Below are 27498 nucleotides of genomic sequence, written 5' to 3' on the forward strand. Positions count from 1 at the left end.
GGTCACTTATCCTTTCTTCTGCCTCAGTTATTCTGCTATTGATCCCATCTAGAGAATTTTTAATTTCATTTATTGTGTTTTTCATCATTGCTTGGTTCCTCTTTCGTTCTTCTACGTCCTTGTTAAATGTTTCTTGCATTTTGTCTATTCTATTTCCAAGATTTTGGATCATCCTTACTATCATTATTCTGAATTCTTTTTCAGGTAGACTACCTATTTCCTCTTCATTTGTTAAGTCTGGTGTGTTTTGACCCTGCTCCTTCATCTGCTGTGTGTTTCTCTGTCGTCTCATTTTGCTTATCTTACTGTGTTTGGGGTCTCCTTTTCATAGGCTGCAGGTTCGTAGTTCCCGTTGTTTTTGGTATCTGTCCCCAGTGGCTAAGGTTGGTTCAGTGGGTGGTGTAGGCTTCCTGGTGGAGGGGACTAGTGCCTGTGTTCTGGTGGATGAGGCTGGATCTTGTCTTTCTGGTGGGTACATCCACATCTGGTGGTGTGTTTTGGGGTGCCTGTGGCCTTATTATGATTTAGGCAGCCTCTCTGCTAATGGATGGAGCTGTGTTCCTGTCTTGCTTGTTGTTTGGCATAGGGTGTCCAGCACTGTAGCTTGCTGGTTGTTGAGTGAAGCTGGGTCTTGATGTTGAGATGGAGATCTCTGAGAGATTTTTGCCATTTGGTATTACGTGGAGCTGGGAGGTCTCTTGTGGACCAGTGTCCTGAAGTTGTCTCTCCCACCTCAGAGGCACAGCCCTGATGCCTGGCTGGAGCACCAAGAGCCTTTCATCCACACGGCTCAGAGTAAAAGGGAGAAAAAATAGAAAGAAAGAAAGAAAGAGGATAAAATAAAGCTATTATAAAGCAAAGCTATACAGACAAAATCTCACCCAGAAGCATACACATATACACTCACAAAAAAAGGAAAAGGGGAAAAATTAATATATCCTGCTCCCAAAGTCCACCTCCTGAATTTGGGATGATTCGTTGTCTATTCAGGTATTCAACAGATTCAGGCACATCAAGTTGTTTGTGGAGTTTTAATCTGCTGCTTCTGAGGCTGCTGGGAGAGATTTCCCTTTCTCTTCTTTGTTTGCACAGCTCCCGGGGTTCAGCTTTGGATTTGGACCCGCCTCTGCATGTAGGTCACCTGAGGGCGTCTGTTCCCCGCTCAGACAGGACGGGGTTAAAGGAGCAGCTGCTTCGGGGGCTCTGGCTCGCTCAGGCCGGGGGGAGGGAGCGGTATGGAGGAGGCGGGGAGAGCCTGTGGCGGCAGAGACCGGCGTGACGTTGCACCAGCCCGAGGTGCGCCGTGCGTTCTCTTGGGGAAGTTGTCCCCGGATCACGGGAGCCTGGCAGTGGCGGGCTGCACAGGCTCCCGGGAGGAGCGGTGTGGATAGTGACCTGTACTCGCACACAGGCTTCTTGGTGGCAACAGCAGCAGCCTTAGTGTCCCATGCCCGCCTCTGGGGTCCGCGCTGATTGCCGCGGCTCGTGCCCGTCTCTGGAGCTCATTTAGACTGCGCTCTGAATCCCCTCTCCTTGCGCACCGCGAAACAAAGAGGCAAGAAAAAGTCTCTTTCCTGTTCGGCAGCTGCAGACCTTTTCCCGGACGCCCTCCCGGCTAGCTGTGGTGCACTAGCCCCCTTCAGGCTGTGTTCACGCCGCCAACCCCAGTCCTCTCCCTGCGATCCGACCTCCGAAGCCCGAGCCTCAGCTCCCAGCCCCGCCCGCCCTGGCGAGTGAGCAGACAAGCCTCTCGGGCTGCTGAGTGCTGCTCGGCACCACTCCTCCGTGCGGGAATCTCTCCGCTTTGCCCTCGGCACCCCTGTGGCTGCTCTCTCCTCCATGGCTCCAAAGCTTTCCCCCTCTGCCACCCGCAGTCTCTGCCCACGAAGGGGCTTCCTAGTGCGTGGAAACCTTTCCTCCTTCACGGCTCCCTCCCACTGGTGCAGGTCCCGTCCCTATTCTTTTGTCTCTGTTATTTCTTTTTTCTTTTGCCCTACCCAAGTACGTGGGGAGTTTCTTGCCTTTTGGGAGGTCTGACGTCTTCTGCCAGCGTTCAGTGGGTGTTCTGTAGGAGCAGTTCCATGTGTAGATGTATTTCTAATGTATCTGTGGGAAGGAAGGTGATCTCTACGTCTTACTCTTCCGCCATCTTGCCCCCTCCCAAAAACTTTGCAGTTTTAACACTGGGTGCAGAGCAGAGTCTAGTGCTTTCATATTGAGGAGGAGGTGCTCTGTCACTCACCTGAGAAAAGGTGTGACCTGTCTTCTTTCCTTCCTGGTGGCAAGGCTGGAGCTGCTATTGAGCACACAACTAGGCTTCCTGTTTTAAATGCCAGGAACACTATATTCTTTATTTTCATAAGAACCTTAGAAACTAAGATATGTTTTTTAATAAATAAGTGTTCTAAATCAGGAAGCCAGTGTATATATAGGTTTTAGCAGGTGGGTTATAAAATGTCCACTTAATGCCAGTCATGTATAGTAGTAGCTTTTTAAATTATAAATGCAGTCATTGAAAAGGCAAACACAGACCTTAAAATGTAACAGTAAGCTACTGAATTAAATCCAAGTGGAAAAGCATCAAGCAACAGGATTTTATAAATATGTGTAATATCCACAAAGTATAATCACACTGAAAGAAATTTGACTTCTTGAAAGAGTAATATTATTTCTAAAAGAGTGAAGTTTCACAACATAATTTTTAATCCATAGTTTAAATCAGCCATAGTTTAAATTAGGAATGATAGAAAAAATTCAATATATTTGATTTCTGAGATCTGGAGTACATGTATATCAGGAGATTAACATATATATTATATACACATATAATGCTATATTATATATGTATTTACCTAAACTTCAGATCTGATATAAACTCTAGGTGGAATGTTTATCTTGATAGAACTGGTTGATATTAATTCTAAGAAATATAACTTGAACATGTGTCTTAAGTATCATGTCAAACAAGTGCACTTTATAATATTTATAAAATCAATATACTAGAATCATAATGTCGTTATAAATAATTGTACTTCTATATTTTAATTTTGTTAATCAGAGCCTATAAATTAAGTTCAATAGAGTTATGTGCACTTCATAAATTATTATTTGAGCAACTAATTTGCTTTAAGGAACTCAAACAAAGCTTAAATAAACTACTTTATCAATGGGAATTACAATATTTTAGCCTAGGGTTTTATGAACTTGGTCTCAAGAAATAAAAACCATCCTGAACTAACATTTCTCTGTTTCTATTATTAGCCACCATTGTGCAAACTCAGCTGTCTGGACCACTATCAAGCTTTAAGAAGTAATCTAATCATTGTACTTTTTATCACTTTAAAACATAGTCCAGGAGAGAGATAAAACTGAGAATGGGAGAATAAATTTTTTTGTCAAGTTTGAAGTTCAGAAAATCTCATAGACACTGAAATCCCAAGCTTGTATAAGTTTATAAACAGGAAATTAAACTTTAGCCAAAATCAATGCTAATACTTGGCAGTTTTAACAATGTTAACATATTCATTAAATTTCATCAAAGGTAACTAGACTTTCAGCATCACAATTAATTTCCAGTTAGTAACGAGTGTTTTGAAATAATATCTCTCTTGGTTTACCAATTGTTATCTCTCTGGTCCTATTACAAATGTGTGCCTATTCCTTATTTCTTGCTTAATGGTGAACACATCTAATCTGTTCAAATATTTGAAGCGAGAAGAAAAACTCTTAGAAACCATGTGTATTTATAATTGTTAAGAAATGTAAAGATTTAATCTAAATAAAGTCTATTTCTGAGTATATTTTAAGGACATTAAGTGCATTAACTATAAAAAAGATGGAGAAATTGAATCAACAATACACATCTAGAGTCTAACACATGTTCAGTAGCATAGGGGACATAAAACAATGCTATTTTTTTTGTTAAATTAGCTATTCCCTCAAGACCCAAGGGGCAGAGCAGCTCTTTTAACCCACTGCTTCATTCGTGATGAAAGTAGTTCAGCATGGAAATTAAACGTCTGTCTTGAAAGATTCACAGATTACCACGATATCACTGATCTTGACCATTTAGCTGGAATGGGAACTTAATTTCACATTTCAAATAAGAATTCCTCTAGTTTGTTTTATAAAAAATCCAGAAAAGTGGATCTTTTTCTATTTGAAAACAAAACAAAACAAAAAAAAATACAGCAAGCAAAGGCTATTTTAATTGGACATTTCACATGGAAAGCTCAAGCACAGATTATTTCAGTCTCCCTTTTCTTTCCAGGTGTCAGAGGGTTGCTCAGAAGATGTCTTCAGAGTAACCACGTTCCTGCCATTATCCGCAGTCCACTGAAAACTGACAAGCAAAAATTCTCACCATAAATTATCATGTGTCATGTTCATAGCTGTGGTGACCCAACCTGAGAAAGAACACTTTACTTTCCTTCCTCAAAGAGAAGGAAGAGGATGAATCAAGGTAAGGCATTCGGTCCTTCTTACAGTAAGTATCATGTATTATATGCCAATTTTTTTTCTTATTTGTACTTTGTTTGAGACAACTTAATTAAGCCTGGTTAAGAGGACTTGAAATTCTTGAAAGATGGAAAGATTTTACAGCAAAGGTTAAGAGAAATTGGGTAAGATGGGGTTTACGCATCTTTGGAATTGCTTTTAGAAAAGCTGTAAATTCCCATTAGATCATCTATCCAGGTGGAGCAAGCCCTTGCTTTAATTATCCCAGTGAACCTTCTGTTCACCTGCTGAACGGGTCACTTCTGGGTTTTATATTTTAGACTTTGACAAAATACCAACGGGGAAGAAAATAAAGAGTTGACTTCTAGTCTCTCTTTTTGCTATCTAAAGGAAGCAGCCATGTTCTCTGACATGGTACTTATCTACCATAACTCTAACAGAAATTTAAATATCCTCTCTCTCCAGAGTTTAATAAATGTACTTCTGCCCAGAATGTTTTCAAGTATACATGCATGTGTATAATTAAAAAACAGAATATAAAAACACAAAATTTATGAAGTAGTCTTAATCTTTGACCGAAAGCAAAATGGTTTCTAATTTCTTAATTTCATTCAATTTTAAGTAATTGAGATATTTAGCCCCTTCTTGTTTCCCGAGGGACAATATTCCACAGCTGTCATGAGGTTCACTTAGGTTATAATTTCTGATCTTTAGTCTAAATGTGCTTTTTCTAGGTTTCTTTGTGGTGCAGTGTTAAACTTTCTTAACAAATATATCCATTGTTTCTCTTTCTCTGTGATGTAATTCACCATCTTACACAGTTGCAGTAGTTACGCTTGTTTTTTCATGATAGTTTCCCTTTAGGATTATTTTCTTTAATCCCTAAAATATCTACTCTTTAATTATGTTAATCTGAACTCATAAATCAAGTCTGTCAGGCCTTTTCATGTTTTTATTGCCCTTTTCCAAATTCCACTTAACTCTGTATCTGAGTGCCGCAAATAGGGATTGAGCCAAAATTTCAAGATATTTTGATTTCATAAACAGTGCAATATTCAATGACCTACTGGAAATAAAAAGAAATGAATTTAGTTATTATTTGTTTTCAGAACAGAATCAAGAGTTAAAATATATGAGTGCAATTGATGAAACTAAAATAATAATATCAATAAGATTAATAATAATAGCAATATAATAAAATGATAGAATTAAACATATGATGCTTTTAAACTTTATAAAGACCTGGGTTTGTCTCATGGGTTAAATATCATTTTGTTGTTCCACATATTCAACAATATCTGTAAAGACCCTGGTATATACAAGTTCTTTACTTAAGGAGGAATGGTGACTTAAGAGGGAGAGGGTGGGAATTAATAATTATGAATTTCATACTACAAGCCACATAGTATTCTCTCTTAGGATTTATATGCCTTATCTGAATACAGTCCTGGAAGGCAGCTATCATAGATGTTTACCAGTTGGGTAAACATGTTTCAGGAATAGTTCATAGTTTGCTCATCTAACTTAATTACCACCAGAGCTAAGCTTTTGTTCAAACATAAACTAAGGCATATTAAAATTTTTAAGAGTTTATTTGAACAAAACTCAATTCGAAGCTGGTAGCATCCAATCTAGCAGATAGAAAGGAGCTCCGAGGAACTGTACAAAATGAAAGATATTTACTGACAACAGGGAGTGGGAACAAGGAAGTTATTCTGGGCAAAAACGGTGTTGTTTATTGCAAGGCTACTTTTCTTTAAAGGATGACAGGGGTCTGTCAGGCAGATTACCTGACTTGTGCTGAGCAAGTGATTCCTGACTGGTTTAAGATTCCATTTCTGGGAGATCCAAAACTGTAATTTAGTCTCCAATTGGTGACATGGGTCTTGGCATAAGAGACTCCATTTTCGGGCCTGCTACCTTGTTTTTTAACATAGCACAAAGAAAATTAAATTAGAGAGATACAAATATTATTCAGCAATTATTCAACAAATAACAAGTGGAAGTATAAATTTATTTTGGTAGAGAACAACCTTATTTTCTAGAAAGTTAATGTCTCTGTCCCAAGTAATAAACAATGAATGTGTATTATTTTTCCCATAATATTTATTTATTTAACTTTATTTAGAACCAAAATAAATTGGCATAAATACCTCAACATTTTGATGTTTAATAACATCCCAGGTCTCTAACCTCTAGGTGCTCATAGCTAATTCCAGTTGTGAACACCAAAAACGTCTCCAGATGTTGCCAGATATCCTCTAGGGAACAAAATTGCACCAATTAAGTACCTGTTCTAAATGGAATGGAGGAAGGTACTGGTTGAATAATATCCCACCCAAATTCTTATATACCAGGAACCTGTGAATGTGGACCTTATTTGGAAATAAGGCCTTTGCAGAGTAATCAAGTTAAGCTGAGATTATACTTAATTTAGGGCATTAGAGTGGGCCCTAAATCTAATGACTAGTGTCTTTATAGGAGGAATGAGAGGGACTTCTGTAGGAGGAGACGCAGGGAAGAAGGCCGAGTGAAGGTGGAGGCAAAGATTGAACAATGCAGTTACAAGCCAAGGAGTGCTAAGGATTACCAGCAACCCCCAGCAGCAAGGAGAGAGGCAATGAAGGATTCTTTCCCAGTGTACTCAGAGAGAACACAGCCCTGCTGACAACTTATCTCCAACTTTAGCTTCCATAACTGTGCAATAATAAATTTCTGTTGTTTTAAGCCACCTAGTTTGTGGTATTTTGTTTTGGCAGCCCTAGGAAATGAATCCAGAGGGCTATCAGTGGATGATTATAAACAGGGAGACATCATCTGACCTCAGTTTTAACTTGATCACCCTGGATGCAGTAGCGATGATAGCCAGTTTGGGGGTCTGTAGGCGGGGGAATATGGAATCAGGAATCCAATTAGAAGCCCAGTGCAACATTTAACAACAGACATGATGGCAGGTTGGACCAGAGAGATAATAATGGAAATGGTGAGAAGGAGTTGGATCCTCCATATGTTTTTAATGTAAATCAACAGGATCTTCTGATGGATTGGACGTGGAGTATGAAAGAAAGAGAGCAGCTCAGAAAAGCTCCAACTTTAGACTGAAGACCCAGGAGACAGAAAAGATGGTGAGTGGAGTGCGTAGAGTTGAGATCAGCAGTTTTGTCTGGGAAGTGTTAAGTGTGAGATGTTTATGAGATACCCAAGTGGAGCAATTGAGTAAGTAGTTTGATAAATGAGTCAGGAGTTCAGTGAGAGATTCATGCTGGAGATAAATTTAGAAGTCATTGGCATATAAAAGGTATTTAAAGTAATAAGATTGGCTCAGAAAACTAAGGGAGTGTGTAGAGACAGATAAAGGAAGGTTTACCTCTGTGTTAAGAGACCAGTAATAAAAGAAGGAATCAGCAAATGATGGTGAAAAAGAACAACCAGTGAGATGCTATCAAGTCAAGAGGGAGTTGATTTCTGGAAACCAGTTTTCTTTTGTTTATTTCTATTATATGAAACTTCTAATATAAATGTATTTTAATGAGAAAAGTATTAGAAGTTTTAAAATAAATTGTACTTTAGGAAGATATCAATTGTTATTTTTAACTTTATTTGGAGCAGGTCAAAATGTATTTGATGGTTACTTGGTAAAAAAACCCGAAAATGCCAGGACCTTGAATATGTATTTTGTTGGACTATGAATGTAAAGTTTCCTCTCAATTCAGTTAGTTTAGATGTGTGTCTGATATCTTTCTCAGCCTAGAAAGGATATCTCTGCATGCTAAAAATAATACTAGATGATGATAACAAACACTTCCTATGGCTAGATTTTCCCATTTGGGGTAAGCACAGACTTTGGCTATCCATCAAAAAAAAAAAAAAAAAAAGAAAGAAAGAAAAGAAAAACAATAAACAGTGAAGCATTTCGGTGGATATTTTGGATCTTCATATTCTGGGGAGACTAGACCTAGATATTTGAGTAAATTTTTATGTAGAGATTGTAGAGAAAAAGCAAGTCTCCATTTGATTCCAAATTATGCTATAGGATCAGTCAGGTCCCAACAGGAAACAGATGAACCATGGGAATAGGATAAAACAAAGAGGGTTTATTTACAAAGTGGTTAATTTATAAAGGTGTAGTTATCAGGAAATCAGAAGGAATAGTGCAGTAATGCAGAGTTTATATAAACAATGTGATACCACGCCTAGGTCTAAAGGGATGAGAGAGGGATTGGTTAGCAGAACCTAAAAGGAGATAATTGTATCGTCAACACTTTTGAGAAGAGTAGTCACCATTGGTAGAGGAACATGGCCAGCTCAATGTAAACTCACAAGGAGGGATCTCAGGGGCTAAATATTCTGTCTTCACTTTCTTACTTTCCTCTATCACATGTTAGAGCATAAAGGACCTTTTAATATAATCCCTGCAAGTTAGTCTTCCAAGGAAGAGACCATAGTAGAGAAGGAAGGAAAGTGATTAGAAAGGGGCAAAATGAAGCTATCTGGCACAGGATACTAACTTTCAGTTAGTCTGTTTCATACCTCTGCTGAAAAAATAATTCATATTAGGTGTAGAGGCTTTCTACTGCCACTGAAAGTCAGGCTGTATTAAGTTAATAAACTTCTCTGACCGCTTAAAAATTGTCCTAATTGAGAACAAATTTAACTAGCACCATATAAGAGCTAGTGTTCTTTATCTATCTAAGGCATATATAACATTACAAGTTTCTCTCATGTGAATGAGAGGAAACTATCAATGCTTAATAATGAAGCGATCTTATTAATATTTATGCTAATTCACTTTAAAAGAGAAGTGTCTCTAGAATGTTTATTTTTGAAATGCAAGTATTTCTTCTTTACAAATGCAAAGATGACAGCTGAATTCTGGGAGCACACAAATAATTGTAGGGAAATAGCAGAGGCACATGTGACGGGTAGATGTGACATTTCTGAGAAACATCACTTACATTGAAATTTCACTGTTGTACCTCCAGCTCAAGGTTCAATAACCCAAGAGCAACCAGTGCTGGAGCTACTATTTTTATACGACTCTCACACTACCAACCACCTCCATCCATTTCAGTTTCACTGTCAGGAAAACAGAAAAGTCAACATTCACTTTTAAGGATCATGGTATTTTATTAATACTCCTTGAAGCATTCAAAATCCATGGCATTTTTAAAACTACTGTCATAGCTTTTCAGACTAGTCACTTTCAGTGCTTCAGATGTCCAGAACATTCCATTTAAAAGGCCCATGTAAACAATGATGGCCCTATTGGTAACCCTTCTTTCTGAGGTTCATCTCCACGAGTGTGGAATCCATTATTCATGCTGATGACACCGTAATAACATGCTGCATGATTTTATACTGAGTGAGCAATCCAGAAGCCTAGACTAAGAGAAAGGAATTAAAATTAAAGGTTAATGCCATTTTTTATAGTAGGTTGGCTCTTTTAAAACAGATGTACAGAAAGGTGGCCTCTAAGGTCTGCTATATTTATAGGTATGGAGACATCAGAAAGTATCCCTCACAATGTCAAGGTGGTACCCTTCTTCCAAGGAAGAGGAGCTGCATGGGGTCTGCATGGCAGCTGGCCTTTCCCATTGGAACTGCCAGACTGCATGAGTTCTAATGATTTACACTTTAGATGAAGTTTCATCTTGGATATGAAGTCAAATTTTAACAGTGTGGTAAAAATATGATAGTAAAATAAAAATGGAGCTCCATTAATGAACAATGCAAATTTCTAAGCAAATGTAAGGTTAGTCACTTCTGTGAAAAGTCTCCAAACTGGTTTCAAGTGAAAGTGTGCGCTTCTATTATTGTTATTAAGAACCAAAGAAATTAATTACCTCTTAGAAATAACCTAGCGGTGTAAAGCAGTAATTACTTTCTTTTCACAAGCTGCTCTTACATGAACCAGGAAATGATATCCCTTCTGGTCCATTCAGATTGTTGGCTTTCTTTTGATACTAAAATATCCATACTTTAAGGTTAAAAAGTAGTAAAGGTGGTATTTGCATATCAACAATTAATGTACCAGAAATTGATGGAGCCATAAGATCTTGTAATATCCAATATACATATTTGGTACAATAAAGGGGAGAAACCCTAAATTGTAATGTTGATTCTCCAAATTGAGTGCCTTTTTTTGGAAAAAAATCAACTGTGATATTTGTAAGAGCCTGACAAAATTAGACTGCCACATATGTGAAAAAATAGTTGCATGCAACAATTTTATTGACTTATATGTATATAATATATTTGTTGGTGGGCATAGTCCATTGATTTGTTTGTGCTTTGGATGTTTACTAAGATAATGAATGGTTTCCATATGAAATAAAAACTATGTAAAAGATATTGGTTTGCCAGCGAATCAATATTAAGAGATATATATTGGTCATGGCTACATTTCCACATTGGTTTAATACATTATCTTGGAACATACTTTGTGTGTGCATGCAACATGCTTATTTCTTTATTAACTTCATGCTTAAATAAGTGTAATTGTTAGGAACCTTCCATTTCAAAGGCCAGAGACTTGAAATTGAGTTGACTTAGGAGGTTAAATTGCTATCATCATCAGAATATAAACGTGATAAATATAAACTTGTGAGAAATCTTATCACATCTATTCAGATGTCTGCAAATTTTATTTCAACACTCAGCATTTGCACAGATTTCAGAAGGCAAAAGAGAGAATTCATCATTTATTAAAACAAATTTCAGGAAGTAAAAATTATTAACATATGAACAAAAACCAGTACAAAAACATATTCAGATCTAATCTACCTAGCAGCAGCATGGAGTAATGAGATGAAGAAAGCCATCTTGGATTTAGGAAGCAAAGACTTGGTTTTCAGTCTTATTACCAACACACTCATGAGTTCTGTCTTCTTTACTGTCATTTACTTAAAGCCATTTCACCTCATTCTCAGTATTAAGATGGTCATTGCTACCTGTCTACACATAGAGCCACTGAAAGGATCAACACTTGCAGAGGAGGTCTGTAAAACTCATGTTCCATATGAAAATTAAATGTTGGTTAGGGTACACAGTTCTGACACAAGATTGCATGGGTTCATGGTCCAGATCTGTAACTTACTAGGTGTTTCATTATTTTAAATTTTTATATAGCCTACTGACATATAATTCACAAACCATAAAATTCACCCTTTTAAAATGTGCAATTCAGGTGCTTCTTTTAGTATATCCACAGAGTTCTGCAACCATCATCATTATCTAATTTCAGAATATTTCATAACCCCAAAAGAAATCCTGTGCCCATTAACAGCTACTCTCCATCCCTCCCCACCCAAAGACCCTAGAACAAGAATGTGTTATCTATCTCCATGGGTTTTCCTATTCTAGTAATTTCATAACCATACAATATGTGGTCTTTTGTGACTGGCTTTTGTCGTTTAGCAGAATGTTTTCAAAGTTCATTCATGTTGTAGCATGTTTCAGTAAGTCATTCCTTCTTCATTTCCAAATAATACCCAACTATATGGATATACTAAATTCTGGTTATCTATTTACATTTGATAGATATTTGAACTGTTTCCAGTTCTTGGCTACTATGAATAATACTGCTATAGATATTCATATGTGCATGTTTTTGCATGAACATATGTTTTATTTCTGTTGGTAATATACATAGGAGTGGAATTGCTGGATCATATGGAAACTCCATGTATAAAATTTTTAAGGAACTGCCAAAATGTTCCAAAGTTTCTGTACCATTTTAAAATTCCACCATCAATGTATGAGGGTTCAAATTTCTCCACATTCTCCACAACACATGTTATTGTCTTTCTCATTTATTTTAGCCATTCTAGTGAGTGTTAAGTGATTTTGATTTTCATTTCCCTAGTGACTAATAGTATTGAGCATATTTTTATGTTCTTATAGAACAGTTCTGTATCTCCTTTGGAGAGAGGGCTATTCAAATTCTTTGTTCAGTTTTTAATTGGGTTATTTGTCATTTTGTTGTTTAGTTGTAAGAGTTCTTTATATTCTGGATATAAGTCCCTTGTCAGATTTATGATTTGCAAGTATTTTCACCTATTTTCTGGGTTGTATTTTCACTTTGTTGATAGTATGCTTTGGAGCACAAAAGAGTTTAATTTTGAAGAAGTCCAACTTATTTAATTTTTTCTTGGTTTTGTTGTATAATATTTAAGAATCAATGTCTAATCCAAGGTCACAAAAATTATTTCTATTTTTTCTAAGAGTTTTAGGTCTATAATCCATTTTGAGTTAATTTTTGTATCTGAAATGTGGTAAGGGTCCAACTTTATTTTTATGTGGATATCCACTTGTCCCAGCACCATTTTTTGAGAACACTATTCTTACCTCATTGCAATGTCATGGTACCTTTGTCTAAAATCAAGTAACCTTAATTTCTTCCATGATTTCTTTCTGGACTCTCAGTTCTATTCCTTTGATCTATATGTCTGTCCTTGCAACTGTACCACTCTGTCTTATTTACTGTATCTTTAAGTAAGCTATGAAATTGGGAAGTGTGAATCTTCCAACTTTGTTCTTATTTTTCAAGATTTTTTGACTAATCTGCATCCTTTCATTTCCATATATACTTTAGTATCAGTTTGTTAAAAAGGACAACTGGGATTTTGATTTTTTTTTTATTTTTGTATAGTCAGTGCTTTTCAATGATGCTTGCTCACAGTAAGCATTCTCAAAGTAATAATTGAATAAATTAATGTACAAGTACACCAAATTCTGATCTAGTATAAGCCCAAATGATAAATAATATTCCTAAAAACAGTATAATAGTTTTTGAGAATAAAATAATGCATCCTTCTCAGGAATTCTTTCTTTGATTTTATTTATTTGGTTTTACTTTTTATGTCTGTTTGCCAATGTTACTTGGACTTCTGTACACACAAAGAAAGCATGATGGTTTCTATATGTGAGATTCTCAAAATATCTGATTTACTGTGACTTTATAAAAGAACGTATTCAAATTGCTTAAAGACAATTTATTGGGTGTGTTTGGAGATTTCTCATGGAGATGAGGACAGAGATGTGGTAGCACCCCATAATAGACTGAACTGCACACTGGAAAGCCATCTGAACCCATATTCCTACTCTATCCATCTCTCTAAATCTATAGTTTCTTTACTCTGCTTCTGCTGGTCCAAGTATCCTTCATTTTCTTCTCTCTCTCTCTGAAGTAGAGCTTTTTCTACTTTGGAGTGAAGAGGGCCACATGACTTTCCATGACTTCTTGGTTCAACCTCTTAACAGAGATGAATGAGAACCTCAGTATCCAAATTCCATATTTTTGTGCAAAAAACAAAAGAGGTCCAATTTTGATTGGCCACTTCAGTCATCCTCCCCTTAGCCATTCAATTGTGGCCAGAGATCTCCAAGTTTACATAACATAAACATAGTTGCCATGTTCAGGAAACGAGATATATGTGGCTTGAATTGCACCCCAAAAAAAATTGCAATGTCTATACCTGTGAATGTATGAAAGGGAAAGGAGAAAGAAAAAAAACTAAGAAATATTAAAATAAAGACTATCTTAGTGAAAACAAAAAAAAATTTGATGGTTGAGAATGTGGATATTTAAGCAGGGAAAACAGTATATATATTATATATATATATATATATATATATATATATATATATAAAATTGGAGGTTATCATTTGTTCTCCCAAACTTATGGAGAAAGGTATCTACTGAACAAGTTTTAAGTTGAAGGTCCTGAATTTAGTAATTTCAGAATTCAAATGTAAGTTCTTGTGTGCCACATTTGATGTTAATTTCTGTATCAGTTTCATTATTTGTAATATTGGCACAATATTAATATCAAGTGCTAGTTGATAAAGACTGAATGAGAATATGTAAATAGCGTCTATAAGTTTATTATAAATAGTATTATATTATAAAGACATTATTAAAATAATCATAATTATTTTAGGATCAGAGCTTTTGCCCTCTCTTATATTTGGATGTTTAGAGAACTAGTGCTGGATTGAGCTAGTCTGATGTTTGGGGCCTCAGGATTTAGGCTGCAGTTCTTACAATAGGTAGCTCTGTGGTTTTGGCAAGTCGTGCCGTCGTCCCTCAAGTTGACCCATCTGGAAAGAGTAGCTTGTTTTAAATTCCTTGAACTATCTCTGGTGTGAGTCCATCTTATTGACATAAACATGAGAGTCCTTGATGATGAAAATCATAATAGCAAAACACAGTTGGTCTGCTCATGACACCATCAAATATAACTTTGCTTCTTTAAAGCAGAGAGAGGATATGGGACATTTATGGGAGAGAACCCATCTTTTAACAGAACACACCCTGTAAGTAAATTAAATCATTCTTGTAGCACAAAGGCAGCCTCAAGCAACTACAAACAGGAGAACCAAGCACTGTGTTTTCAAATGACATCATATATACTCTGACCTGCTTTCACTTTAAGTGATTTTCAGTGTATGCAAGAAAAGTGTGCAGCTTATTTATTATAAAGCTAAAAGTTCATAAAAGTCCTTCAAATGTTTCAATAAGTGTATGAAAAGCTATTTTTCAAAAGGAAAGCCAACTAGAAATTTATTTTTCTTATGGCTTGAAATATGCTTAAATAAAATTTGATTCCATGATCTTCTTACACTCTACAGATACTGTAGTTTTCCTTGACACTTTGATTATTTTATAGAAATATATTCATTTGACTGGATAAATAACTAGAGTTGGGGAGAAGTAAGTCTAATTTTAAGAGGAATATAAATTTGGAGGTATCACCCCACGCTCCCTAAATTCAAATGAAGTTAATTTAAGGCACATGTAGTCTGTCATGTTCAGAAGATACATTATAATTAATAAAATATTCATTATACTGGGAAGCCAATTACTTTCCTCTAAGGACATGCCATTGGGTTTATCTGAAGTAACAGAAATGCTCAGAGTTAATTGAGTTTGTCTTATGCTAACAAGAAATTGTGTCATAGTATAGAAAGATTTTAGAATACTAAAAGGTCAATCTGTACTGTGAAAAAAATATCTGCACATAAATGTTTTATGAGGGATTGCCATAGAATAACATATGAAAAAAACCATAATCTGTGCTTAGTCTTCTAACTGGATTTTTAAAAAGTTCTGCATGTTAATTATGATGGTTTCAGCTGTAGATAACAGAGAAATGGATATAAGCTTTACAAGTACAGGATAATTTAGTGATACATATATTGGAAGTTCAGAGGTGGCTCAAGCCTAGCTTTTGGCTTAATCTAGTGGCCTTTGATCTTCTCTGTGATTGCAAAATTGAGGCAGCATGTTCTGGCTTCTCTACTGCATACTCGGTCATTCAAGGGAAGAGAGAGTTTCTTTTTTGATGGTCTTCTTGTAAGGGCAAAAAAAAAAAAAAAGTCTTTCCCAAAGTCCCATACTAAAAAATTTTCTGTCTTTGCTTGAATTAGGTCATATTACTATTTTTGAACCAGACCGTGCAATAAAATTTTAAAAATCAAGAGGTGGTTACTTTAGACATTAATTCGTGAAAAAAATCATTATGGCATAGCATTATGGGGGAGAAGTACCTTCAAAGTATTCTGACCCCTAGAGAGGTCAGGGTCAATATCTCCATAGCACAAGGTCTAAATATTTATATGTGTGTGGGACTGCTGTGTGCCTGAATAAAATTAGGAAAAGTTTAGGAATGGGAAAGTAGGAATTTTATTGGGGAGAACACCAACAATGTCCACCATAAACAAATGGTGTGGAAAGATTTGATAAGATAGAGGCACACCAAACTCTAAAGATTTGCTTTGTTCTGTATAACAACAATAAAGATAAAAATATATTTTACCAAAAAATTCCAAACACCAAATTCCATATCTTCTGTATGCCACTTAACCACTGTATATAAAGAAGAGTCCATCTGATGGTGCTAGAACAATTGACCTTTTCAAATAATCGAACTACAACTTGTCCCTACCTTATATGACCCTGTACAGGTATAAACTAAGAGCTAAAGTTACTCTTCTAGTCAAGCCCTTACCCTTACTTCCCTTCACACATATCATGTTTTTTATACTCCTGCATCTTTGTTCATGTTATGTCATATCCTCCATATACCTCTCTGCCTATGTAAATTCTAACCATATGTCAAACTAGTCTTTGTCATGAAGACTTTTTTTTTTTTTTTTTTTTTTTTTTTTTTTTAACATCTTTATTGAAGTATAATTGCCTTACAATGGTGTGTTAGCTTCTGCTTTATAACAAAGTGAATCAGTTATACATATACAATATGTTCCCATTTCTCTTCCCTCTTGCATCTCCCTCCCTCCCACCCTCCCCATCCCATCCCTCTAGATGGTCACAAAGCACCGAGCTGATCTCCCTGTGCTATGCGGCTGCTTCCCACTAGTTATCTATTTTACATTTGGTAGTGTATATATGTCCATGACACTCTCTTACCCTGTCACATCTCACCCCACCCCCTCCCCATATCCTCAAGTCCATTCTCTAGTAGGTCTGTGTCTTTATTCCCGTCATGCCACTAGGTTCTTCATGGCCTTTTTTTTTTTTTTTTTTTTTTTTCCCCTTAGATTCCGTATATATGTGTTAGCATACTGTATTTGTTTTTCTCTTTCTGGCTTACTTCACTCTGTATGACAGACTCTAACTCCATCCACCTCATTACAAATACCTCCATTTCATTTCTTTTTATGGCTGAGTAATATTCCATTGTATATATGTGCCACATCTTCTTTATCCATTCATCTGTCGATGGACATTTAGATTGCTTCCATGTCCTGGCTATTGTAAATAGAGCTGCAATGAACATTTTGGTACATGACTCTTTTTGACCTATGGTTTTCTCAGGGTATATGCCCAGTAGTGGGATTGCTGGGTCGTATGGTAGTTCTATTTGTAGTTTTTTAAGGAACCTCCATACTGTTCTCCATAGTGGCTGTATCAATTTACATTCCCACCAACAGTGCAAGAGTGTTCCCTTTCCTCCACACCCTCTCCAGCATTTATTGTTTCTAGATTTTTTGATGATGGCCATTCTGACCGGTGTGAGATGATATCTCATTGTAGTTTTGATTTGCATTTCTCTAATGATTAATGATGTTGAGCATTCTTTCATGTGTCTGTAGGCCATCTGTATATCTTCTTTGGAGAAATGTCTATTTAGGTCTTCGGCCCATTTTTGGATTGGGTTGTTCGTTTTTTTGTTATTGAGCTGCATGAGCTGCTTGTAAATCTTGGAGATTAATCCTTTGTCAGTTGCTTCATTTGCAAATATTTTCTCCCATTCTGATGGTTGTCTTTTGGTCTTGTTTATGGTTTCCTTTGCTGTGCAAAAGCTTTTAAATTTCATTAGGTCCCATTTGTTTATTTGTGTTCTTATTTCCATTTCTCTGGGAGCTGGGTCAAAAAGAATCTTGCTGTGATGTATGTCATAGAGTGTTCTGCCTATGTTTTCCTCTAAGAGTTTGATAGTGTCTGCCCTTACACTTAGGTCTTTAATCCATTTTGAGTTTATTTTTGTGCATGGTGTCAGGGAGTGTTCTATTTTCATACTTTTACATGTACCTGTCCAATTTTCCCAGCACCACTTATTGAAGAGGCTGTCTTTTCTCCACTGTATATGCTTGCCTCCTTTATCAAAAATAAGGTGCCCATATGTGTGTGGGTTTATCTCTGGGCTTTCTATCCTGTTCCATTGATCTATATTTCTGTTTTTGTGCCAGTACCAAACTGTCTTGATTACTGAAGCTTTGTAATATAGTCTGAAGTCAGGGAGCCTGATTCCCCCAGCTCCATTTTTCGTTCTCAAGATTGCTTTGGCTATTCGGGGTCTTTTGTGTTTCCATACAAATTGTGAAATTTTTTGTTCTAGTTCTGTGAAAAATGCCAGTGGTAGTTTGATAGGGATTGCATTGAATCTGTAGATTGCTTTGGGTAGTAGAGTCATTTTCACAATGTTGATTCTTCCAATCCAGGAACATGGTATATCTCTCCATCTATTTGTATCATCTTTAATTTCTTTCATCAGTGTCTTATAATTTTCTGCATACAGGTCTTTTGTCTCCTTAGGTAGGTTTATTCCTAGATATTTTATTCTTTTTGTTGCAATGGTAAATGGGAGCGTTTTCTTAATTTCACTTTCAGATTTTTCGTCATTAGTGTATAGAAATGCAAGAGATTTCTGTGCATTAATTTTGTATCCTGCTACTTTACCAAATTCATTGATTAGCTCTAGGAGTTTTCTGGTAGCATCTTTAGGATTCTCTATGTATAGTATCATGTCATCTGCAAATAGTGACAGCTTTACTTCTTCTTTTCCGATTTGGATTCCTTTTATTTCTTTGTCTTCTCTGATTGCTGTGGCTAACACTTCCAAAACTATGTTGAATAATAGTGGTGAGAGTGGGCAACCTTGTCTTGTTCCTGATCTTAGTGGAAATGGTTTCAGTTTTTCACCATTGAGGACAATGTTGGCTGTGGGTTTGTCATATATGGCCTTTATTATGTTGAGGAAAGTTCCCTCTATGCCTACTTTCTGCAGGGCTTTTATCATAAATGGGTGTTGAATTTTGTCGAAAGCTTTCTCTGCATCTATTGAGATGATCATATGGTTTTTCTCCTTCAGTTTGTTAATATGATGTATCACATTGATTGATTTGCGTATATTGAAGAATCCTTGCATTCCTGGGATAAACCCCACTTGATCATGGTGTATGATCCTTTTAATGTGCTGTTGGATTCTGTTTGCTAGTATTTTGTTGAGGATTTTTGCATCTATGTTCATCAGTGATATTGGCCTGTAGTTTTCTTTCTTTGTGACATCTTTGTCTGGTTTTGGTATCAGGGTGATGGTGGCCTCGTAGAATGAGTTTGGGAGTGTTCCTCCCTCTGCAATATTTTGGAAGAGTTTGAGAAGGATAGGTGTTAGCTCTTCTCTAAATGTTTGATAGAATTCACCTGTGAAGCCATCTGGTCCTGGGCTTTTGTTTGTTGGAAGGTTTTTAATCACAGTTTCAATTTCAGTGCTTGTGATTGGTCTGTTCATATTTTCTATTTCTTCCTGGTTCAGTCTCGGCAGTTTGTGCCTTTCTAAGAATCTGTCCATTTCTTCCAGGTTGTCCATTTTATTGGCATAGAGTTGCTTGTAGTAATCTCTCATGATCTTTTGTATTTCTGCAGTGTCAGTGGTTACTTCTCCTTTTTCATTTCTAATTCTATTGATCTGAGTCTTCTCCCTTTTTCTCTTGATGAGTCTGGCTAATGGTTTATCAATTTTGTTTATCTTCTCAAAGAACCAGCTTTTAGTTTCATTGATTTTTGCTATTGTTTCCTTCATTTCTTTTTCATTTATTTCTGACCTGATCTTTATAATTTCTTTCCTTCTGCTGGCTTTGGGGTTTTTTTGTTCTTCTTTCTCTAATTGCTTTAGGTGCAAGGTTAGGTTGTTTATTCGAGATGTTTCCTGTTTCTTGAGGTAGGCTTGTATTGCTATAAACTTCCCTCTTAGCACTGCTTTTGCTGCGTCCCATAGGTTTTGGGTCGTCGTATCTCCATTGTCATTTGTTTCTAGGTATTTTTTGATTTCCCCTTTGATTTCTTCAGTGATCACTTCGTTATTAAGTAATGTATTGTGTAGCCTCCATGTGTTTGTATTTTTTACAGGTCTTTTCCTGTAATTGATATCTAGTCTCATAGCGTTGTGGTCGGAAAAGATACTTGATACGATTTCAATTTTCTTAAATTTACCAAGGCTTGACTTGTGACCCAAGATATGATCTATCCTGGAGAATGTTCCATGAGCACTTGAGAAAAATGTGTATTCTGTTGTTTTTGGATGGAATGTCCTATAAATATCAATTAAGTCAATCTTGTTTAATGTATCATTTAAAGCTTGTGTTTCCTTATTTATTTTCATTTTGGATGATCTGTCCATTGGTGAGAGTGGGGTGTTAAAGTCCCCTACTATGATTGTGTTGCTGTCGATTTCCCCTTTTATGGCTGTTAGTATTTGCCTTATGTATTGAGGTGCTCCTATGTTGGGTGCATAAATATTTACAATTGTTATACCTTCCTCTTGTATCGATCCCTTGATCATTATATAGTGTCCTTCTTTGTCTCTTGTAATAGTCTTTATTTTAAAGTCTATTTTGTCTGATATGAGAATTGCTACTCCAGCTTTCTTTTGATTTCCATTTGCATGGAATATCTTTTTCCATCCCCTCACTTTCAGTCTATATGTGTCTCTAGGTCTGAAGTGGGTCTCTTGTAGACAGCATATATATGGGTCTTGTTTTTGTATCCATTCAGCCAGCCTGTGTCTTTTGGTGGGAGCATTTAATCCATTTACATTCAAGGTAATTATCGATATGTATGTTCCTATTCCCATTTTCTTAAATGTTTTGGGTTTGTTATTGTAGGTGTTTTCCTTCTCTTGTGTTTCTTGCCTAGAGAAGTTCCTTTAGCATTTGTTGTAAAGCTGGTTTGGTGGTGCTGAACTCTCTCAGCTTTTGCTTGTCTGTAAAGGTTTTAATTTCTCCATCGAATCTGAATGAGATCCTTGCTGGGTAGTGTAATCTTGGTTGCAGGTTTTTCTCCTTCATCACTTTAAGTATATCCTGCCACTCCCTTCTGGCTTGCAGAGTTTCTGCTGAAAGTTCAGATGTTAACCTTATGGGGATTCCCTTGTGTGTTATTTGTTTTTTTTCCCTTGCTGCCTTTAATATGTTTTCCTTATATTTAATTTTTGACAGTTTGATTAATATGTGTCTTGGTGTGTTTCTCCTTGGGTTTATCCTGTATGGGACTCTCTGTGCTTCCAGGACTTGATTAACTATTTCCTTTCCCATATTAGGGAAGTTTTCAACTATAATCTCTTCAAATATCTTCTCAGTCCCTTTCTTTTTCTCTTCTTCTTCTGGGACCCCTATAATTCGAATGTTGGCACGTTTAATGTTGTCCCAGAGGTCTCTGAGACTGTCCTCAGTTCTTTTCATTCTTTTTTCTTTATCCTGCTCTGCAGTAGTTATTTCCACCATTTTATCTTCCAGGTCACTTATCCTTTCTTCTGCCTCAGTTATTCTGCTATTGATCCCATCTAGAGTATTTTTAATTTCATTTATTGTGGTTTTCATCATTGCTTGGTTCCTCTTTAGTTCTTCTACGTCCTTGTTAAATGTTTCTTGCATTTTGTCTATTCTATTTCCAAGATTTTGGATCATCCTTACTATCATTATTCTGAATTCTTTTTCAGGTAGACTACCTATTTCCTCTTCATTTGTTAGGTCTGGTGTGTTTTGACCCTGCTCCTTCATCTGCTGTGTGTTTTTCTGTCGTCTCATTTTGCTTATCTTACTGTGTTTGGGGTCTCCTTTTCACAGGCTGCAGGTTCGTAGTTCCTGTTGTTTTTGGTATCTGTCCCCAGTGGCTAAGGTTGGTTCAGTGGGTTGTGTAGGCTTCCTGGTGGAGGGAACTAGTGCCTGAGCTCTGGTGGATGAGGTTGGCTCTTGTCTTTCTGGTGGGCACGTCCACGTCTGGTGGTGTATTTTGGGGTGTCTGTGGCCTTATTATGATTTTAGGCAGCCTCTCTGCTAATGGATGGGGCTGTGTTCCTGTCTTGCTAGTTGTTTGGCATATGGTGTCCAGCACTGTAGCTTGTTGGTCGTTGAGTGAAGCTGGGTCTTGATGTTGAGATAGAGATCTCTGAGAGATTTTTGCCGTTTGGTATTACGTGAAGCTGGGAGGTCTCTTGTGGACCAGTGTCCTGAAGTTGGCTCTCCCACCTCAGAGGCACGGCCCTGATGCCTGGCTGGAGCACCAAGAGCCTTTCGTCCACACGGCTCAGAGTAAAAGGGAGAAAAAATAGAAAGAAAGACAGAAAGAAAGAAAGAGGCTATAATATAGTGAAGTAAAATAAAGCTATTGTAAAGCAAAGCTATACAGACAAAATCGCACCCAGAAGCATATACATATACACTCACAAATAAAGGAAAAGGGGAAAAATTAATATATCCTGCTCCCAAAGTCCACCTCCTGAATTTGGGATGATTCGTTGTCTATTCAGGTATTCACCAGCTGCAGGCCCATCAAGTTGTTTGTGGAGTTTTAATCCGCTGCTTCTAAGGTTGCTGGGAGAGATTTCCCCTTATCTTCCCTGTTCGCACAGTTCCTGGGGTTCAGCTTTGGATTTGGACCCGCCTCTGCGTGTAGGTCGCCTGAGGGCGTCTATTCCCCGCACAGACAGGACGGGGTTAAAGGAGCAGCTGCTTCGGGGGCTCTGGCTCACTCAGGCCGCGGGGAGGGAGGTGTACAGAGGAGGCGGGGTGAGCCTGCGGCGGCCGAGGCCGGCGTGACGTTGCAGCAGCCTGAGGCGGGCAGTGCGTTCTCCCGGGGAACTTGTCCCCGGATCACGGGACCCTGGCAGTGGCGGGCTGCACAGGCTCCCGGGAGGGGCGATGTGGAGAGTGACTTGTGCTCACACACAGGCTTTTTGGAGGCGGCAGCAGCAGCCCCAGCGTCTCACGCCCGTCTCTGGGGTCCGTGCTGATCGCCGCGGCTCACGCCTTTCTCTGGAGTTCGTTTAGGCGGCACTCTGAATCCCCTCTCCTTGCGCGCCGCGAAACAAAGAGGCAAGAAAAAGTCTCTTGCCTCTTCGGCAGCTGCAGACTTTTTCCCGGACTCCCTACCAGCCAGCTGTGGTGCGCTAACCCCTTCAGGCTGTGTTCACGCCGCCAGCCCCAGTCCTCTCCCTGCGATCTAACCGAAACCGAAACCCGAGCCTCAGCTCCAGGCCCCGCCCGCCCCGGCGGGGGAGCAGACAAGCCTCTCGGGCTGGTGAGTGCTGCTCCGCGCCGAGCCTCTGTGCGGGAGTCTCTCCGTTTTTTTCCTCTGTGCCCCTGTTGCTGTGGGGTCTGCGGTGATCGCCGCGGCTCGCGCCCTTCTCTGGAGTTCGTTTAGGCGGCGCTCTGAATCCCCTCTCCTTGCGCGCCGCGAAACAAAGAGGCAAGAAAAAGTCTCTTGCCTCTTCGGCAGCTGCAGACTTTTTCCCGGTCTCCCTCCCAGCCCGCTGTTGTGCGCTAATCCCTTCAGGCTGTGTTCACGCTGCCAGCCTCAGTCCTCTCCCTGCGATCCGACCGAAGCCGAGCCTCAGCTCCCAGCCCCGCCCGCCCCGGCGGGGGAGCAGACAAGCCTCTCGGGCTGGAGAGTGCTGCTCGGCGCCGAGCCTCTGTGCGGGAATCTCTCCGTTTTTCCCTCTGCGCCCCTGTTGCTGTGGGATCCGCGCTGGTAGCTGCGGCTCGCGCCCGTCTCTGAAGTTCGTTTAGGCAGCGCTCTGAATCCCCTCTCCTCGCGCACCAGGAAACAAAGAGGGAAGAAAAAGTCTCTTGCCTCTTCGGCAGCTGCAGACTTTTTCCCGGACTCCCTCTTGGCTAGCTGTGGTGCACTAACGCCTTCAGGCTGTGTTCACGCCGCCAACCCCAGTCCTCTCCCTGCGATCCGACCGAAGCCCGAGCCTCAGCTCCCAGCCCCGCCCACCCCGGCGGGTGAGCAGACAAGCCTCTCGGGCTGGAGAGTGCTGCTCGGCGCCGAGCCTCCGTGCGGGAACCTCTCCGCTTTGCCCTCCGCACCCCTGTGGCTGCGCTCTCCTCCGTGGCTCCGAAGCTTCCCCCCTCTGCCACCCGCAGTCTCCGCCCGCGAAGGGGCTTCCTAGTGCGTGGAAACCTTTCCTCCTTCACAGCTCCCTCCCACTAGTGCAGGTGCCGTCCCTATTCTTTTGTCTCTGTTATTTCTTTTTTCTTTTGCCCTACCCAAGTACGGGGGGAGTTTCTTGCCTTTTTGGAGGTCGGACGTTTTCTGCCAGCGTTCAGTGGGTGTTCTGTAGGAGCAGTTCCACGTGTAGATGTATTTCTACTGTATCTGTGGGGAGGAAGGTGATCTCCGCGTCTTACTCTTCCGCCATCTTCCCGAGGACCCCCATGAAGACTTTTATATCTACATTACTGATCATTGACAGGTGTCTTTTCCAATCCGCAAAGGCAAGTAGAGTCTAAACTATTACTTCCAAAATACATTTATTCACAAATTGTTGTTGTATTAAATGGCAGACACTCTTTTGGATGCCCAGGATAGAGACACACAAATTTTCAAAAGGATTTTTTGATATATGTGTATGTATATGCATGTTTGTATGCTTATATCCTTCTCATATTTCTCAAGTAAGTTTCAATTTTCTTACGTGTTAGAGCTGTTTTATAGATTTGTTTCCATTCCCACAATCTACTATTGATTTTGCCCTAAGAGAAAAGATACTCAGCAACAAGGTAGGAAGCACGAAAAAATGTTGCAGCTTGATTTTCATGTTTCCATGGCACTGGGAAGGAAAAAGGATGTTATTGAATTACTATGGCCAAGGTAGGACAGTTTCCAGTAATTATGAGAGCTTAGTATGCATTTTAGGAAAACAGAAGCCCTGGTCTTTATAAAATGTTGCCTTAATTTAGCCAAGTTGTTGCTGAAAGTGTAAAATTTATTTTGTTTGGTACTCTTTTGTCAGTACCATAAATTTCTGATGTCTAATTTCATGGTTTTTGGTTAAAGTTGGTGTTTGCCCTTGAATTAACATATCTAATTAACTTCCCTCCCTCCCTGCTACACTGATGTTACCTGTACCAGGAAGCTCTGAATGTTACATATAAACAAGGATAACATGCCTGCCACACAAATATGTGTATGTTCACACACACACACACATATATATACATACACAGGCTCTGGCCAGACTGTAGGTTACCAATCAACCTGCATTAAAAACTTCAATTTTTCAGAATCTCAGAAGGTTAAAATTATGACTTTGTTTTTTGGTGCTGATCACATATGTTTACTGATCTTAGTACGATCCTTGTAATTAATTGACATCAATTCAAAGATAGCTCATTGAGTCACAAGTTTCCCATACAGAAGGCCACTTTGCTTTCTTTTATCTAGTCCCACCAGCTTCATAAACCATGCTTTTCCATGTTTTATGCTTGAACCCATGAACTTTGGGAAATTGAAAATTCATTTTTGGTACCCCAGTGATATAATATTTATATACCATGTAAATAATCTATGCCTTTTAAGAATAATTTGGAATATTACAACTGAAACTTTTTCAGCTGCAGCTTAAAGCTGAAATATTTAGGAAAAGTATGACCACTCTAAAGGAAATTTGGATTTTTTAAATCATTTCCAAAACATGTGGTGAGCTGGTGTTATATTGGAAATGAATTTAATCTAAACATGCTATGGTTTATGAACACTGTCAAAGCCAAACACAGCATAATGAAACTTCATTTTAATGTACTCCCATTTAATATTTTCTAACATTTACCATTTGTTTATGAGATTTATATAGCACCCATTATCCAAATAGCTCAAGACATTGTTCAAAGAATATTAAACCAAGGCCCTTCATATAAAACTCCTGAAAAAAAAATAGGACAATAGAAGAAAAACCTTGAGAAACCACGTGCACAGAAAGGAAATCTCAGCCAGAACCTATGAGGCAATTTGTCTCCACAAAATGCTTTTCGGTACTATATCCCTGAACAATGATGTTTCACTCTAACTGGATTATGAACTTTAAGTAGTTCTGATTCACTTTGGGTTCTTAGATAAAGTCAGTTGATTTCAAGTGCATTTGTCAAAAAATCACTTGTGACATTAGAAAGGAAATGTGGCATCTAAAACCTGGAGTTTCTTAATTTTTTAAGTCATATTTAAAACTACTTTTAAGGATGAGTTTTAATACCTGGAACCAGTTCTTAAGCTGTAATGTCTTAAATTTACGTGGGTGATGTTTTCATTCTTTGAGGATACACACAAAGGAAACAACAGCAACTAAATATTCTTCTTAATGGCACTCAGCACAGTTTCACTTTCTTATATTCTCCCGCTATATGGGTATTCACCTATTCATATAAAAACATATCGTTTTAGAAAAGGGTAAAATGTTAGGCTTTAGTACAACTCCTTCATTTTGAAAATGAAGATATTGAGACCCAGAGATTCAGATAATTTGTCCAAGGTCACTGTCTCAGCTTCTCGCAGAGCTGGAGCTAGATTGATTCCTAGTTTAATCATTTTTCTTCTTTAGAACTGTGCTTTTTATAAATTGCTCTGATTTTGGTAATAGCATTTCCAAGCGACTGAGGGTGGAAGTATTTCTTGAGCTCATATTGTTTATCGAAACTTGAGCATCTCAGGTTTCCAAGTGTCACTCATTGTGCTAAGCTTTGCCTTTCAATGTGGGGCATAATGTGACCAGCCGTATTTGCCATACTTTCCTGAGGCTGTTGTACGGAGGACTGGATAGGGAGACTTAAATTTCATGCGGTTTGTCTTCTTTCCTTTGAACAGGAATTCACCTATGACGTCTTAGAGCAGAAACAGCATAAGTCAACGCCTACCACTCACTGACAGAGATGTTTTTCACACCTCTGTGCTCTGCCATGGACCTTGGCAATTAATTATCCAATCCAACCATTGCATTTTACTGCAGAGGACCAGAGATGTTAAGTGTCTTCCTCAAGGTGACAGTCCTTGTTAACAAGCACTCTTGAATCTCTAGTATTTTTTGTGTTTTACACCTGGAAAATACTTTCGAAGTTAGGTAAGAAAATGGACTGGAAATCTGGTCTCTCCGACACCAGAGCTTAACTCTGTGACTTAACTGTTTGATCTCGGTCTGGTTAATTAAGCACATTAAGGTTCAGTTAATACATCTGTAAAATTGAGATTATAGTGATGCCTATCTAATAGAGTATGGTGAAGATTTATTGATAGCATTTTCATGAGGCTAATTTTCATGATTCTGCGGCAGTTCCATCAGTTAAAACACACACACACACTCACACACACACACACACACACACACACCCCCCTTTAATTAATACCATTGTAATATTCTCCACTCTCCTAGCCACAGCAATATTTCCAGGGAATTATTGCAAAAACTTCAGGTAAAATCATTTGAGAGAGAAAATTCTAGTGTTATACTAATTGAACATGTTCTGCCC

At 38.3% G+C, this 27498-nt stretch overlaps 1 long non-coding RNA gene across 1 annotated transcript in view; it reads left to right on the top strand.

The window, feature by feature from the left end:
* Positions 1 to 1913: 1913 nt before the first annotated feature.
* Positions 1914 to 27498, top strand: part of LOC309655792 — a 194836-nt gene continuing 169251 nt past the window's right edge. Inside the window, exon 1 of the long non-coding RNA XR_014260998.1 lies at positions 1914 to 4462. This is a non-coding gene — a long non-coding RNA (uncharacterized lncRNA). The remainder of the gene's footprint in view (positions 4463 to 27498) is intronic.

Source organism: Balaenoptera physalus, assembly GCF_965194825.1.
Source record: "Balaenoptera physalus genome assembly, chromosome: 2".
NCBI lineage: Eukaryota > Metazoa > Chordata > Mammalia > Artiodactyla > Balaenopteridae > Balaenoptera > Balaenoptera physalus.